At 41.6% G+C, this 18,178-nt stretch overlaps 1 protein-coding gene across 2 annotated transcripts in view; it reads left to right on the plus strand.

The window, feature by feature from the left end:
- LOC137266334 (neuropeptide Y receptor type 2-like) overlaps positions 1-18,178 on the plus strand; it is a 165,401-nt gene that overhangs the window by 123,013 nt on the left and 24,210 nt on the right. Inside the window, exon 1 of one of the 2 annotated variants that reach the window (XM_067801819.1) lies at positions 8,247-8,423. The exons of the other annotated variant lie outside the window; for it this stretch is intronic. The gene's annotated coding sequence lies outside the window, so the exon portion shown is untranslated. Of the gene's footprint in view, positions 1-8,246; positions 8,424-18,178 lie in introns of those variants that run through there. 2 annotated transcript variants of the gene reach the window in all.

Consider the following 18,178-nt stretch of genomic DNA (forward strand, 5'->3'; position numbering starts at 1 on the left):
TTAACTGATATCTATTGATAACTTTGACAATTAAAGGTCTTGCCTGAAGTGGGATTTATGATAAGGGGGAAACACCGAATGTTTGCTGATTACATTACATAGACAAAAAGGGGACAGAATTCCGGTGCATTTTGGACATACATTGAAACAAATACATCGTTTGAATAAATGAAATTTTAACGGAACTTAATGAAAATATTTAGCCTGTTTCAGTGAGAGCAAAATGTACATTGTTGGTAAAATTAAAACAGCAGAGTAGAGTTCAGTATCACTTCGTAGATATGTAACCGATACCTACGCCCTCTGAATCTTGTTTCTGTTTCTTTGGATAATCCACAGAGGTCTCTGCAGCGTTGACGTTTTCATAAATGTTTTCAGACGTCTATTAAAATGTGGTAGGACTATTCATAAGGACTCGGAATTCACCAAATTCAGCATCGACTGTGGGAATCACGAAGTCGATTATTATACCACCCACCTCGGAAGCAGCAAAATTCTAGTGTAATCATTCCAGGCCCACATCTTGTCGACGTACACCGGGCAATTGTCTACAGTTTGTTGGATATTTAAACTTCGTGTCGGAGATTAGACTGAAACGAATCAGTATTTGGACACATTCAACTCTTGTAATAGTGAGGTTAAACCTAGAAAGTGTCTGAGATCCGAACATACAGCCTTCTGCCATGTCTAGCTGCATCCCGGACTACGGGTCTACCCGAGCACTTGACACGAATGTGCGCTTGTCATTTAAAGGCACAATACCACACCACCTTTCTCTGGAAAATCGAAGAAGTCATTTCTCTCAATAACCCTAACTATCAGCCCTCAGGGAAGCTGCCATATAATCTATTCCAAACAAAATTGGGTATTTAGATTACGTAAGTTCGAATGAATTAATGAAACGGTTCGTTAAAGCGACTCTCGCGCTCTGTAACAGCGAATAGTATTTGAAGTGAACTCAATAGAGTTATGTTCCTTGGAGCGTTCTTTACGAATATCCTACGCACAATTTGTGGTTAAATCCATTTTGTGATTAAATCCACTCTGTGCAACAGTTTTCGATGTACAGTTGCTTACATTCCATTTTGGGCGAGTATTCTGTGTTTGGAAAGTGTTCGCCTCGCAGTTTAAATTATCGATTTGAAGGAAGTCGTAAGGGAGGACATGTCTATTATTACAAACACAGAAAGCTACAATGAGTGCATATGCCCTAATCTTTAACATTGTGCCATTATCGAACCATACAGCTTTAGGGTCAACAACTGTAACCTTTATAATTATAGAGTGATGTATTGGGATATATTCTAAAATAACAGGTGAAGTGACTGCCCAGGAACGTGACTTATATTTATAATCGTATGTAGCTTGTGAATATTGAACATAATGTATACACAGCTGATGGTCATGTGACTGGCTGGGAAGTATGGGATATGACTGTTGTCATGCCAATCCCGCATATACAGAGCGATATGTGTTCTTAGCTGGAACTCCCAGCACAGAAAAGCTGCAATGATCGATCAATATGTAATGGCGTCAATACATTTGACATCTACCATCATGTTTTCCAATAACGTCATATCACAGTTTGCAAATGAGGAAACTTTTAATGTTACGTGGTACAGACCATATGTCTATCTTTCCACGGGTAGTATAAAACTGCCGTTAAAAGTTGGTTTAAGTTTCAGCTAACGAGGTGCAATGGTCCCTGTCAATGTGTGCAATCAGTGTTATATGGCCAAGCCTCTGCGAAGTCCACACCATTAATCGTCCTGTCAAAATCACCACGAAAGCTTTGATCTGACTGTCATCACTGTCTTCTGCATTTACTAATTATGTGTGGTTTTGCACGGTGTCAGTCGAAATATCCATGTGTGATTGACGAGAAATGTTACGGAGGAAAACGTCATTTGTCTGAGGACCTCTGGCCCAGCCGCTAGTGGGAAACATCACACATGCCTGACTGTGGGGCGTCTCAACATCGGCTGGCGTCAAATAGCTCTCTGTGTTTGCGTCCAACTGAGCGTAAGTACCTGTGACTCGTTTCTTCCCGTCGCGAACCCCAACGACATGGGCTATTTCAGCATTCTCTCTTCCTAATCAATTACATACTCTTAATGGGACATTTAGGTTTGGTCTTTGGAGTGATGTTGTCCCCACGGAACAGTTTGTGGAGGAAAGTACCCATGCCGCCAGAAGATGCCGCTATATAGTTAAGGCGGCCTTTCATGAAGCCAGTCGGGACCTACGGCATATTTGAGTAGGTGAGTTCCAAATCAAATAATGAAATCTATGACATTACATGGCTAGAAAGTCCATTGTATGTTTGTCTCACAGAACAAGAATGGTGAACCTGGGTAATCTTGCCTTAGACTTATTTCCGCTCAAGTTTCTTCAGGCTGGACGAATAACATGTATTGAAAGACAAAATTTGATTACGACATCATTCTCATCAAAACATCCTTTTGCAGGGCTTGAATCGCTACGAAAATCTCATTTCGATCGATTGAAATTCTTCTTGTTGAAAGACTATCAACTACTGCAGATCTGTAGCTGTCTTGTCTCAACCTGTTGAATCCCCACAAAGCACATTTTCACTGGGTAGAGCTAATCTCAGAGAAACACCAAAAAACGTCAGGGTTATATTTGAACAATCTAATTTACACTATCAGTTCCATGTAAATTTGCCATTATTCACATTTGAAAACTACAGAAAAATGGTCGTTACACGCATGTAATGCTCAACCTTCTCTCACCGCTGTGGACAAATACTCTATCAACCTGTATTCTCGCCGTGAGTGCAGAAACACTGAGATTCCAAACTAGGAACTGATGACATGAGGGATCACTGCATTGCTCAGAATGAAATATCTATATTCCACTGCACGTTATGATCAAAATACCGTTTGGGACACTGCGATTGCCTTAAACGTAAACCCGTCAAGGGTTTAATTCGGAAACGCCCACTGAGGTGACAAATGTACGTTTGCTTGCCACAAACCGTCTACTCTCTAATCACCGTCTCTGTTCTATCAACATGAACACTAGATAGTAGTGTTTAGTCTTCATACATCTTTCATCCTCCACATAATATACACATTAATCCACTCGACGTATCAGAGAACACTAAGTCGTGTTTTGATTACACTAAATAACGGATCGTCGACGAATAAATGAGGGACAGGAACCTTTGGTACGACTGGTAGTTTGGTTTAAGACGATGCCATCAGCTGACTTCAGAACCGCTGATACAATACAGCCCCGAATACCCGTAGTCTTCAGCCAAATCCACTTTTGGGGTACAATTGATGTCTATAGCAGGTCTTGGGCGAATTTTACTTGTTATCTATTTAGAGAAAGTTCTTACTTGACCTCAATCAGTATTAAGCATTATGCGTAGACGCAAAATATAATTAAACAGAATTGTGTATGTAAGAAACACATGTGTAACTCATTTTTGCATTTCCTGATGATGTCATCACTTAGAGCTGGCCACATGCACTTAATTGGAACGTTAGTTTTTGCTCTGTCAGGTTAATTCATTGCATGTCATCATAAATGCATTAAATGAAGACCAGTGGAATTCAGTTGCAGTGTACACTTTGTATGTAGAAAATTACCTTTCTCACTGTTTGCTTGTGACAAAACTTTAAGAATACTTTGGTGATAACCTTGTAGCTCTATCTTATCCAGGAATAGCTCCTATTTTAGCATTTCGAAGTGGCGTAGCCAAGGCTCTAGTATTATCCCAGATGAAGATGATTTATCAGTTGCCAAGCTGAAGAAAAATATATGACCTGCATTAGTTTGACAAAACCAGCTACAAAGCACGTCTTGATTATGATGATAAATATCAGCTTTTGTTAGTAGCAATGTCTTTTGTCTCCTTTAAAGTTCGTCTCCAAACTTAGACAATACTAACCACTACCAGCTCTGCTCTTAACATCGTTACATCAGAAATTAAAAACAAACAACAAAAAAAAACGTCCAACTCAACTGCAAATAAACTGTGTTACCTTTTCGAGACTCCAAGGAACTGATGAAGACGATGAAAGATTCTGGAGTGACTTGTACCTTTCATGAACTATTGCACTGTTGTACCAGCAGGGCATGTTTGGATTTAACAGTCATTTCCAAAGTTGAAGACGGTCTTGTTCAAGTTGTGGTGGCCAATTTGTAATGAAGAAATAGCATCTCAGTAGTCGGTCGACTCATTGGGTAGCTGTTCTTCTAATCCAGCCTAGTGCTGGATCAACGGATCAGAACACAGCATACCCCGACTTATGAAAGCTGAGACGGCAAATGAAATTAAATATAAGCTTGATATGTTTCGGTAGAACCCAAGAAACCGAAATTCCCACCACTGGCAGGAATGCCTATGCTGATGGGTTTTGTTGGTGCTGTTGGAGCTCTAGTGACTGAAACTGGCCTGTCAGAAATTTTGAAGTCTGTCTTTGCAGGTGTCAAAATATGCCAATAGTGATGAAGGTTCCAGTAAAACATCAGGGGTACCCACTTTGTTGCCAAGCAACTGCATAGAGATGTTATTGGTAAATGGCAGCTGAAGGGCCATCATGATTTTATGAATGTTCTTGAAGACCTGGCATCCAAAAGTCCAAAATCCACTCTTCAAAAATGTGTGTTGACCTTTTCATAAAACCACATTTGTATGTAAAAGCAGAGTGAGAAGGTGATTGACCTCTTTCGTCAGTGTGAAACATTTCGGCAACATTCAAGCAAATTGATCTGATGTGATAGCGCACGTGACCAGATTCACAGATGAATATGTTATGGACAGCCAATGACTACATCCATGTCAGAAGCAAGAGTTTGTGTATAAACAGTTGAAATTGGGAATCCTTAGAGTTAGAAGCCACAGACAATGGATGGATAAAAAGTGGAGATGGAGTATGAAGTCATTGCGGTCTCCCCTAGCGCCCAGTAAGATCTTGCAGATTATCAGGTGTTACTGGTCAAGTAAAACCCTATGCAAGTCTTTAGTACGAGTGGATATCAAAACGTTTTGAGCCTCTATTTGGAAAAGCAAGATTTTGGAATTCATACCGCTTTATTTTTAGTCCCCATAGTCCCTTTCCAACTTCACACACTTCTCCCATCTGGTTTGCCAATTGCTGATTCGTGATCTGAAGAACTCCACATCTTGGTCCCCTAAAAACCCTCCACATCAGAGATAAGCTCATAATCATCCTGAAATTTTTGTCCCCGGGTGTGTATTTTCAGTGGAGGAAAGAGGTGGAAGTCGCTAGGGGCTAGCTCTGGTGAATAGGGAGGGTGGGGTAAAATTTCGTACCCGCACTCGCGCGCACTTTATCCATTGCAGCTGGACTGGTGTGGACTGGCTCATTGTTCTGGTGAAGAAGAATCCCTGGCCGGATCTTTCCTCGCCGCTGCTCTTTAATGGACTGGCTTACCTGCTTCAGAAGGTTAGCATAGTACTCTCCATTCATTGTCGTACCATGAGTACCATGCAGGGTGATACGACGATTTCCCATCACTAGTTGATGCACAGTGTCAATGTTTGTTTGTGTGGTTCATTTTTGAGGGTCATCTAGGCTCTCTCTTCCTCGCTGAAACTCATTCACCCAACGTTTGATGGTTGTAGGAGAAGGGGAAGAAAGCAGTTAGTCGCTCTTCAACCTGCTTGGCCGTGTTGCCCTCCAGAACAAGAAACTTTATTACTGCTCTATATTCAACCGTGTCCATGTTTCACATTCACTAGGGGGTATGTCTCTTCTACAAGGCACTGCCATTGAAGAAATGCATCCAGCTATGTGATCCTACCGGGAATATGTAGCTAGGGCACTAATATACGTTAGGTGCCCTGCCCATTACTATTTGTCAAGTATAAATATGCAAGGCTCAAACCTTTTTGATATCCCCTCGTATGTTGATGTATCCGCATGTTACATTGCATGTTACAGTAAACAAACAGTAGCATCACACTAATAGCATTGCCATTTTTAATCAATTTTCATATTTCACGTTTCAAAGAACATTATATTGCAATCGCTTTAACTAATGGCGGTCATTTTGCTTTTATTGCTAATCTAAATTGCTCACTGCTGACAGATGTCCAGTAAATGTACCCTTGAAATAGGTGACCTTAACTTACATAATCTACCCAAAACCTGCTATATACATCAGAACAAGTTTATGTCTACCGGCTGCCGGAATACTGCATTATATATTCAAGTTGTCTGAGTGTCTAACACCTGGTGTCATCTCTAATACATTGTTGTCAATTTATGTAGCATTCACCACTGAATTGTGTCCTGCTATAAGATTGGCTGTAAGTATACACACGCCCTCATTCACCCAGGGCCAGTGTATGAGGGCAAGAAGCTGTTTTCCTCAACGTCGTAATACAAGAAAGGACTGCTGACTCGGCGCATTGCCAATAAAACAGGCCATGACTGGTGTCCTCGTCTGTATACCGTCTACCCGTTGTAAGGAAACCAGCATCGTGTTCATGGCGTACACATGCCCTTGATAAATAATTTACATCAATCAGCATGAACAAGTTATCATTACTAATATGTTGGAGTGTTAAACATAGATACTTAAACCCACAAATGTTAAACATCGATACTTAAACCCACAAATATTAAACATCGATACTTAAACCCACAAATCACCAGACATTATTCAGCATTTGACGGTTGTGTTGAGGTCGCCTGAATCGTTCAGAATGAGATGGCGCAGATTTCTTCGTATATTCTTAACTTTACCTAGCTCATGGATTTTGAGCTTACGCACCATATTAGGTTTGTGGTTTCGTTCTGAATGGGGGCGGTGAATTTTTCTATGGGTTATAGCGTCCGTTCGATTACCCACATAGGTACAATGTGTGAAGGCCATTTATGGTGTTCTCCTCCGTGCTTTTGCTGAAATATTGTTAAATGATATTGTTACATCAGTGGGTAAAACCCAACTCACTCACTCACTCAGTCGTCCTGGATGAATGTCGTGTTTGAGATAGCACATGTTTAGCGTCCAATCTGATTTGAGTAGCAAGGGAACAGGCATAAAGTGTGCGTTAGAACTGAGTGTGTGCTTCTTATCAGACACAATGTTTGAGCCTCTGGTCCGACATAAGATGGATTGCTCAGGTTAGATACACGTACTGAGCTTCACTTCACTTCACCTCACTTCACTTCACTTCACTTCACTTCACTTCACTTCACTTCACTTCACTTCACTTCACTTCTTCAAGAGTCAGGGAAGTCACGGGTTGTCTGCATGGGTATCTAAGGTGGGAGAACACTAAGGGCATCGTGTTGGAACAGACGCACATAGAGTTCTGTGTTAACCCATTGAGTGTCAATGGAATGTGTCCGAGGCTTTTACATTTCAATTTTACAAAATGTCATCCACCTCTTTTTCTATAATTTATTGCATAGCGCTTCTTACAAAAATAGTCCCTCTTGTAACAATACCAGAATGATTATTAACGGATTAAATACCATACCTATCTATCTATCTATCTATCTATATATCTATCTATCTATCATCTATCTATCTATCTGTCTGTCTGTCTGTCTGTCTGTCTGTCTATCTATCTCCCTCGCTCTCCTTCTCTCTCTCTCTCTCTTTCTCCGCTTCTCCATTATTAATATGACTTAGTATCTGTCTCTTTTATTAATGATGTCGTATACACATCCAATATGTATAAGACAAGTGGAAACAGTATTTAGCCCTCCACTAACCCTGGCTGCGTGGGGACACAGACCAAGTGTTAGCCGTGCATTATCATAATACAAGAGGAGATTGTTAATTCAGTGCCCAGTGAACATAATTATTGAAACGCGGCTTGACAGTGTATCGCAGCTGGGAACCTCATCCTTGGACCGGCAGCCTACAGTGTTAGCGAAGCGACACTGGTTCTCGTGGCTCATTTCCTCTTTCTTCTACATCAGCAGTTTCTTGCCTCAGCAACACGAGGGTGGAGAAGTTTGACAGAAACCCGCCCATGCTGCCGATACGCGTGTAGTCCCTTTAACAACGTTAACGCACACAGCGATTGGTCAAATGAATGCGTCTTTTCTGCTTGCCCATTTCGTGAAATATTTCTCTCCCAATCTGTTCCTTTGCAGTTTCAATTTGTCCATATTTATCAGAAAACGTCATTATCTCGGATCTGAGAGGCAGCGAGAGGACGGACCCTCCGTCGTAGTCGTGGATACAGAGGGAGAAGGGATAAGATCACAAAATCGATACCAGAAGCCCACAGAGGGCGCTGACGAATTCATTAGCATTTTGTTCGCTTAGCCATGTAAGCTCTGCAGCACTCGCTCTTACCATCTCCAGCTAACAGACGATGAAAACAGGTGTGTCTTGACCCTCCTCGGTTGTACCTGTTGGTTCCTCTGATTACAGGTGCCTGTTACAACATGATCACCTCCCAGGTAAGTCCCCGCACTGTTGTCCGTGTTGTCGTACCAGGGATGGTAGTGTGAGGTCCGGACAGCCGGTCCAGATGTTTGCGAGTTCGTTTCATCCAAGTAGCTAGTGCGTCAACCATGATCGGAAGCTGGCGCAGGCTGCCCTCTGCATTGACCAGGGATGGCGATGGGCATGTTATTGGATTGTTCGGTTAATGAAAATTACGAAATGTGATTAAATGCATTGACCGGCGACACTGTAGAGCGACACTTGCTCTTTGTCAATTACCCATGACAGTGTTTCTTCATATAACGACGGTGATCATTGCTGGTAGTACTCTATGTCCCTTGTCACTCAATCTGTCAGTTAGATAACGGTCATTTACAAGTTCTGTAATGCCCTGCATTGTTCTGTAATGTTCTGCTATGTACCGTTCATGCCTGATAAATTTAGGGTAGTTGCTGATGCTTGTAGTAATGGTTTAGTGAAACAGGGCATTGTGAGAAACGTGTCACTGTCATGCCGGCCACGCGTCTACCAGAGAGGTACATGAACGGATGCGTGTTGTATTTTAATGGAACTACAGGTACAGACATGGCAAAATGTTTGCATTCTCCAAGACATGATGCATACTTCTTATGTGAGATTAGGAGCACGTTTGGATTTCTTACTTGAACGCCCATTCATTGAACCCCATCCCTTATGTTGTCTTCATGATGCTATCCGTTTACCAGTACATGGCTATAGACGGCTAGGATGTTCAATATAATAGTCTAATTTGACTCAGCGTCCAGTTCACACTAAACCTTACTTACAGTCTTCATAACCATGCTACGTTTAAACGTACAACTTGTATGGTATATGCATGTACCAGTGTGATACTTCTGTCTGTGTTTTCCAAAATATAAGAATGCACCCTTTGAGGTTTTGTAAATTTCAAACTAAGCGAAAGTAAAGATAAAAATATCTTATTGAACCAGGTAAAAAAATCCCCCTGCGCCAGCCCATGGCCGCTGTGCATCAGTCGACATAGACCTGACTGTGAACGGGAGACACTTCTTCTGGATACCATTAATTGAAAGTGGCCGACTCACAATGCTTGCCTTTTTAGCAACAGTGAATGACATTGTCGACACTTCCAGAAATCACATATTTCAGGTGTATCTGGGTGTTTAAATATCTAGATACCTAATCAGAGATATCGACATGTCCCATTTCTAAACCAAACTCGCCACCAAGCCGTCTTGTTCGTGGCTAGTAAGTTAGCTAGCTAGCTTGTCTGACAGTAAACTTTAATATTGCCGTTGTATGAAGGGGGGAAATTCTTTACCATGCAATATGAACTGCCTGTAGAAATGTTCAAACCAAGTCACGGAGAATGCAGCATTAGAAGTCCGTGTTCAAGACATGAAAAGAACTTAAGTCTGTCACTGGGCTTGAGGAGCCACTCGGCAACCAGAGGAGACTGTGTAAGTATTTGCTGGAGGGCAATCTGAAGAAGTACAGTAAACACTTGTGGCGAACAGCCGGTGACTAGTGTTAAGTCGTTATTTTAAGGGAAGTAAGAACTTAGCACCTTCGTGTGTGAGTGAAGGCATCAACTGTGGTGTTCCCAACTGTAGGGACTGTATGCTCCATCATCTAGCTGTGTCTACACACACGTCTGTCATCGTGTAGTGATGTATGCAGAGTTCACACGTTACGAGTGATTTTAGTGCAAATGTCAAAATATCAAATAGCATCGTATTTTATTGTCACATTTTCCTACAGTGTGTGCGATTTTTCCATCGTTGCACTATGGTGGCTGTTTTGATGTCAGCACTTATTTTTAGATATCAATTCGTACAGCTTTCATAGCCATGTTTCCTGTTTCTCTCAGAGAAATGTGTAGAACGGCTAGACAAACCTGTGTCACGGACAGTATATTTGTTTCTTTGAGAGGCGTTTGTTATCTTTATGTTATGTGTGGGCAAGTTACAGTTGGTTACCTGCTATTTACGTACGGGCGTAACAATTGGTTATCACTAGTTTTATGTGCAGACAAGTTACAGTTGGTTGTTTCTAGTTTTATGTGCAGACAAGTTACAGTTGGTTGTTTCTAGTTTTATGTGTAGACAAGTTACAGTTGGTTATCTCTAGTTTTATGTGTGGGCAAGTTACAGTTGTTATCTCTAGTTTTATGTGTAGGCAAGGCACAGTTGAATATCTCTAGCTCTATGTGTTGACAAGTTACAGTTGGTTATTTCTAGATTTATATGGGGGCAAGTTACAGTTAGATATCTCTAGATTTATGTGTGTTCAAGTTACAGTTGGTTATTTCTAGTTTTATGTGGGGGCAAGGCACAGTTGAATATCTCTTGTTTTAAGTGTAGACAAGTTACAATTGGTTATGTCTAGTTTTATGTGTAGACAGGTTACATTTGTCATCTCTAGTTTTATTTGTGCACGTTACACTTGGTTATTTATAGTTTTAATGTAGAGAGGTTACAATTGGTTATCTCTAGATTTATGCGTGTACAAGTTACAGTTGTTATCTCTAGTTTTATTTGTGCACGTTACACTTGGTTATTTATAGTTTTAATGTAGAGAGGTTACAATTGGTTATCTCTAGATTTATGCGTGTACAAGTTACAGTTGTTATCTCTAGTTTTATTTGTGCACGTTACACTTGGTTATTTATAGTTTTAATGTAGAGAGGTTACAATTGGTTATCTCTAGATTTATGCGTGTACAAGTTACAGTTGTTATCTCTAGTTTTATTTGTGCACGTTACACTTGGTTATTTATAGTTTTAATGTAGAGAGGTTACAATTGGTTATCTCTAGATTTATGCGTGTACAAGTTACAGTTGTTATCTCTAGTTTTATATAAGGTGGGAGTGTCAAGGCACAGTTGAATATATCTAGCTCTGTGTGCAAACAAGTTACAGTTTGTTATTTCTAGATTTATGTGTGGGCTAGTTTCAGTTAGATAGCTGTAGTTTTATGTGAAGACAAGTTACAGTTGGTTGTCTCTAGTTTTATGTGTAGGCAAGTTACAATTGGTTGTTTCTAGTTTTATGTGTAGGCAGGTAAGAGTTGTTATCTCTAGTTTTATGTGAAGACGCGTTACAGTTAGATATCTCTAGTTTTTTATGTACTCAAGTTACAATTAGTTATATCTAGTTTTATGTTCGTGCAAGTTAGAGTTAGATATCTCTAGCTCTATGTGTAGACAAGTTACAGTTGGTTATTTCTAGATTCATGTGTGTGCAAGTTACAGTTGGATATCTCTATCTCTATGTGTAGATAGGTAACAGTTGGATATCTCTAGCTTTATGTGTAGACAAGTTACATTTGGATATCTCTAGTTTTATGTGTAGACAAGTTACAGTTGGATATCTCTAGCTTTATGTGTAGACAAGTTACAGTTGGATATCTCTAGCTTTATGTGTAGACAAGTTACAGTTGCTTTTCTCCAATTGTATGTGTGGGCAAGTTGAGTTGTCTTGCATAGTTTGTCTTTCCGTCAGTCTTGGCGTGTATACAAATGCAACATTCGTGGTGCCATTGAGTGCATGATGTATCTATCGATGGCAGTTTGGTGTAGTTTGAACAGCGGTGGGGGCAGACACTGTCCTCTCTTGGCTGGAACCATATATATGTCTGAATGCATTAATGCAGCTACTAGTGTAACTGCGCTGTAAGTGCGTTCATTCTGCATGTTGTAACAAGATGATACAAACCTGCATAATCGTACTTTGATGGATGGGTTTCGATTTTAATGAATGAGCATTCAAATGATACCGAGTTGTAGAACGCGCGCCCAATCTCAAATAGAAAGTATGCATCGTGTCTTGGAGAATGCAAACATTTTGACATGTCTGTACCAGTGATTCCATTAAGATATGTAGATACGTATCAATCACTGGAATGACGGGACAAATTCTAAAACAGAGCCTCTTCGTATAACTGGAATATTGCTGAGTTAAGTTAAACGAAAAGACCCCGAAATGTTGACGCTTCAAAACTGCACCCTTCAATTGGAAGAGGCAGGATGTCGTTCTATGGCAAGGAAGGGTGGTGTTCTGTGGTGGTGTTCTGTGATAAGCCCTGATGCTGTTCTATGGTGCAGTTCTATGACATGATCCCGTGCTGGTGTTGTTCTATGGCAAAACCTGATACTGTCCTGTAGCAAGGTCTTGTGCTGTCCTATGGTAAGGTATGGTGCTGTTCTATGACAAGGCCCGTTGCTGTTCTATGGTAATGCATGTTGCACTTCTATGGCGCTGGCCACATGCATGGCCTGATACTGCAGTGTAGCTATACCTGGTGCTCTTCTATTGTCTTGCCATTAGCAAGACTTGTTGCTGTTCTTTGGTGCTGTTCTGTGATAAGGCCCAGTGCTGTTCTGTGACAAAATCTGGTGGTGTTCTATACCAAGACTGGTTCTGTTCTGTGGTGTTGTTCTATGATAAAGCCTGGTCCTGTTCTATGTCAAGACCTGGTGCTGTTCCATAGTGCCGTTCTATAACAAGAACTGGTGCTGTTCAAGACAAAGCCTGGTGCAGTTCTTTGACAGGTCCTAGTGCTCTTCTATGACAAATGCCTGGTGCTGTTCTATGACAAGGCTTGGTGCTCTTCTATAGTGTTGTTCTATAACAAGACTTGTGTTGTTCTGTGATAAGGCCTGGGTTTGTTCTATGGTGCCGTTTTCTGGTGCTGTCTTGTGACAAGGCCTGAACCTTTATTCTCGAACTTTGGTCGTATCCAGTGTATGAAGATTGGACTTACGAAGTTTCTGTTCTGGGGCGAGGCGACATTCAATCTGTACCATCAGACTCGGTGTCTGAACCCAAGCGTGAACCCAAGTGAACACTCGTTGAGTTTATACGTTTGTCCATGAATACTTGCATAATGCGCTGCAGTCTGTTACCTACCATTCACACTAACACCTGGAACGGTTGCCCATCATCACTCTCGGCGAGTAACAGAAATACACATCAGGTTTCGCGTACACAACATCAAAGTACTTTCAGTATATATTTGAATCAACTGAGTGCATCAGTTTTGAAAACTGCATTAATATACAACTACCGTTACGCAGCAACGGTGCATTAGTATAGAAGTACCATTACACAACAGACACTGCAGTGATATATATGTACTGTTATACAACAGACACTGCGGTGATATACGTGTACCGTTACACAGCAGACACTGCAGTGATATACATATACCGTTATACAGCAGACACTGCAGTGATATACCTGTGCCGTTACACAACAGGCACTGCAGTGATATACGTGTACCGTTACACAACAGGCACTGCAGTGATATACATATACCGTTATACAGCAGACACTGCAGTGATATACCTGTGCCGTTACACAACAGGCACTGCAGTGATATACGTGTACCGTTACACAACAGACACTGCAGTGATATACATGTACCGTTACACAACAGACACTGCAGTGATATACATGTACCGTTACACAACAGACACTGCAGTGATATATGTGTACCGTTATACAGCAGATACGGCGTGATCGTTAAGGAAAACGGATATGTTCAAAGTAGCTTGTTATGTTACATATCTGCATCACACACAACACCCAAGGTGTCATTAATGGACAGTTCGCTTCAAAAACATCAAGCTGAACATTCACACCACCGTCACACTGAACATTTACACCACCGTCACACTGAACATTTACACCACCGTCACACTGAACATTTACACCATCGTCACACTGAACATTTTCACCATCGTCACACTGAACATTTACACCAACGTCAAGATGAAAACTATCACACAGAACATTTGCTACACGTTCAAGCTGAGCATTTGAACCTTCACCCCACTGGACATTTACATTACCACCACGCTGAATGAAATTATTGCTTTCACATTTGAACATAATTTCCAGCGTTTAGTGCTTTCATGAAACATTAGACCTATTATTTACATATTGTGTGTGAATGAGCTCATTACGAATCAACATACAAGTTTCGGAAAAGAGGATTAAAGATCAGTGTACGAGAATAAACCAGAGATATTTCGGTTTGAAATGTTTCCCATGGGAGAACTTTGTATGATATGGGGAACAGTTCTGTGGTTGGAAAAAGAACATAAAAGAAGTGACGTGACCTCGTATTCGTAACTGTAGGTAATGGTGTGGACATTGTCGGGCGATGTACACACATTGTAAGACTAGCTCCGACACGACAGTATATGTGTGTGGACGCTGAAGTCACATTGTCAGACGACCCCCGACACGACAGTTTGTGTGTGTGTGGACGCTGAAGTCACATTGTAAGGATAGCTCCGATCGACACGACAGTATATGTGTGGGTGCTGTAGTTACATATAAGTCTAGCTCCGACACGACAGTGTGTGTGTGTGTGTGTGTGTGTGTGTGTGTGGATGCTTAAGTCACATTGTAAGGATAGCTCCGATCGACACGACAGTTTATGTGTGGGTGCTGTAGTTACATATAAGTCTAGCTCCGACACGACAGTGTGTGTGTGTGTGTGTGTGTGTGTGTGTGTGTGTGTGTGTGTGTGTGTGTGCTGAAGTCACATTGTAAGGATAGCTCCGATCGACACGACAGTATATGTGTGGGTGCTGTAGTTACATATAAGTCTAGCTCCGACACGACAGTGTGTGTGTGTGTGTGTGTGTGTGTGTGTGTGTATGCTGAAGTCACATTGTAAGGATAGCTCCGATCGACACGACAGTATATGTGTGGGTGCTGTAGTTACATATAAGTCTAGCTCCGACACGACAGTGTGTGTGTGTGTGTGTGTGTGTGTGTGTGTGTGTGTGTGTGTGTGTGTGTGTGTGTGTGTGTGTGTGTGTGTGTGTGTGTGTGTGTGTGTGTGTGTGTGTGTGTGTGTGTGTGTGTGTGTGTGTGTGTGTGGATGCTGAAGTCACATTGTAAGGATAGCTCCGATCGACACTGTGTCACATTGTAAGGACGTACAGTCTCAAAAAAAAGCTGATAGTGCTGATGTCTCTGGCGTTCGGGCACTACCCCGACAGGAACGGCCGAGGTAGCTAATGCATGCTCGCTTCCGTGCAGATAGGGTGTTGTAATGCAAGTATTTTTACTTCTGTTGAAGACCACATGGAAGGAGAATAAGTAGACCAGTTCATGGAGCTAATCAGGTGATCTTTTACCTAAACAGATGCTATTAGTACATTCAACAATGGTTCCGCTTTTTGGCGAACACTACAAAACACAATTAGAACGTGAGGAACACTGCAGTATCAACTCACACATCAGATATGTAAATTGCATTTCTTCTAATACTAATATGTTAACGTTTGGTCTTATGTAACTTCTCACACGGCAGAAGCACATATTGCATTATGTTAATGTAATCAATATAAGCCAAATGTAGGCATGCATAAATTCTGTATACAATGACATGTTGTTGGTTGAGACTATTCAGTAGATCGAAAACAATATTGTAAAGTTTGAGCGTTGTGGGAAGACGGCGAGAAGACAGTGGCATGTGCTCATGGAGCAGGCTGCCATCCAGTGATGTGAGAGTTTGAATTCTCAGTGGCGAGGTTACCCCGGCAACAGCTCCGAGTCATCTTGGTGTACTATTAAAAGAGTAAACATCCACTTTGCCTTAACCAGGGATGTACATCTTACATATCTATTCAGTATTCTATTATTCTATTGTTGTTATATCCCTAACATATACACAAACATTTGCCAGGTAAAATGCCCATGGTGCTAAATATCGATCACCTTCCCAGGCTGACATTCCCTTTTCTGCAATTTGAAAAAATATATCAGGCCACCTCATCTAATTAATGTAGCTGCTACACGTTCAGGAACAATGTCCCTACACCTGTTTACACGTTTAGGAACAATGTCCATACACCTGTTTACACGTTCAGGAACAATGTCCCTACACCTGCTTACACGTTCAGTAACAATGTCCCTACACCTGTTTACACGTTCAGGAACAATGTCCCTACACCTGTTTACACGTTTAGGAACAATGTCCCTACACCTGTTTACACGTTCAGTAACAATGTCCCTACACCTGTTTACATGTTCAGGAACAATGTCCCTGCACCTGTTTACACGTTCAGTAACAATGTCCCTACACCTGTTTACACGTTTAGGAACAATGTCCCTACACCTGTTTACACGTTTAGGAACAATGTCCCTACACCTGTTTACACGTTTAGGAACAATGTCCCTACACCTGTTTACACGTTCAGGAACAATGTCCCTACACCTGTTTACACGTTTAGGAACAATGTCCCTACACCTGTTTACACGTTTAGGAACAATGTCCATACACCTGTTCACACGTTTAGGAACAATGTCCATACACCTGTTCACACGTTTAGGAACAATGTCCATACACCTGTTTACACGTTCAGGAACAATGCCCATACACCTGTTTACACGTTTAGGAACAATGTCCATACACCTGTTTACACGTTTAGGAACAATGTCCATACACCTGTTTACACGTTTAGGAACAATGTCCATACACCTGTTTACACGTTCAGGAACAATGTCCCTACACCTGTTTACACGTTCAGGAACAATGTCCCTGCACCTGTTTACACGTTCAGGAACAATGTCCCTGCACCTGTTTACACGTTCAGTAACAATGTCCTTACACCTGTTTACACGTTTAGGAACAATGTCCCTACACCTGTTTACACGTTCAGGAACAATGTCCATACACCTGTTTACACGTTCAGGAACAATGTCCCTACACCTGTTTACACGTTTAGGAACAATGTCCATACACCTGCTTCACATCGCATGTACGGACTGGTAGACGACACCTGATATCAACAAAGGTTTGACCCCTGATCAATAGAGAGGACCATACAGCATTAGTTATGTCGCTAGTCTAACACTGTCTCGGCCATCTATTTATCAAGCAGACTGAATAATGCCTAAATTTTCTTGCGGTTGCAGCAGATCAAAGACTACAGTTTCTGAACAGGTATATATATTTTTCGCTGCCGTATACATACATACAGGCAAGAGGCTCAAAGTGTATGAGTAAGCTGTAGTGAAACACAGCACCACATACATACAGGAAGCAGGCTCAAGTGTATGAGTAGGCTGTAGCGAAACACGACACCACATACATATAGGCAGGAGTCTCAAGTGTATGAGTAGGCTGTAGCGAAATACGACACCACATACATATAGGCAGGAGGCTCAAGTATATGAGTAGGCTGTAGCGAAATACGACACCACATACATATAGGCAGGAGGCTCAAGTGTATGAGTAGGCTGTAGCGAAACACGACACCACATACATATAGGCAGGAGGCTCAAGTATATGAGTAAGCTGTAGCGAAACACGACACCACATACATATAGGCAGGAGGCTCAAGTGTATGAGTAGGCTGTAGCGAAACACGACACCACATACATATAGGCAGGAGGCTCAAGTATATGAGTAAGCTGTAGCGAAACACGACACCACATACATATAGGCAGGAGGCTCAAGTGTATGAGTAGGCTGTAGCGAAACACGACACCACATACATATAGGCAGGAGGCTCAAGTATATGAGTAAGCTGTAGCGAAACACGACACCACATACATATAGGCAGGAGGCTCAAGTATATGAGTAAGCTGTAGCGAAACACGACACCACATACATATAGGCAGGAGGCTCAAGTATATGAGTAAGCTGTAGCGAAACACGACACCACATACATATAGGCAGGAGGCTCAAGTATATGAGTAGGCTGTAGCGAAACACGACACCACATACATATAGGCAGGAGGCTC

Source organism: Haliotis asinina, chromosome 15, assembly GCF_037392515.1.
Source record: "Haliotis asinina isolate JCU_RB_2024 chromosome 15, JCU_Hal_asi_v2, whole genome shotgun sequence".
NCBI classification, from domain to species: domain Eukaryota; kingdom Metazoa; phylum Mollusca; class Gastropoda; order Lepetellida; family Haliotidae; genus Haliotis; species Haliotis asinina.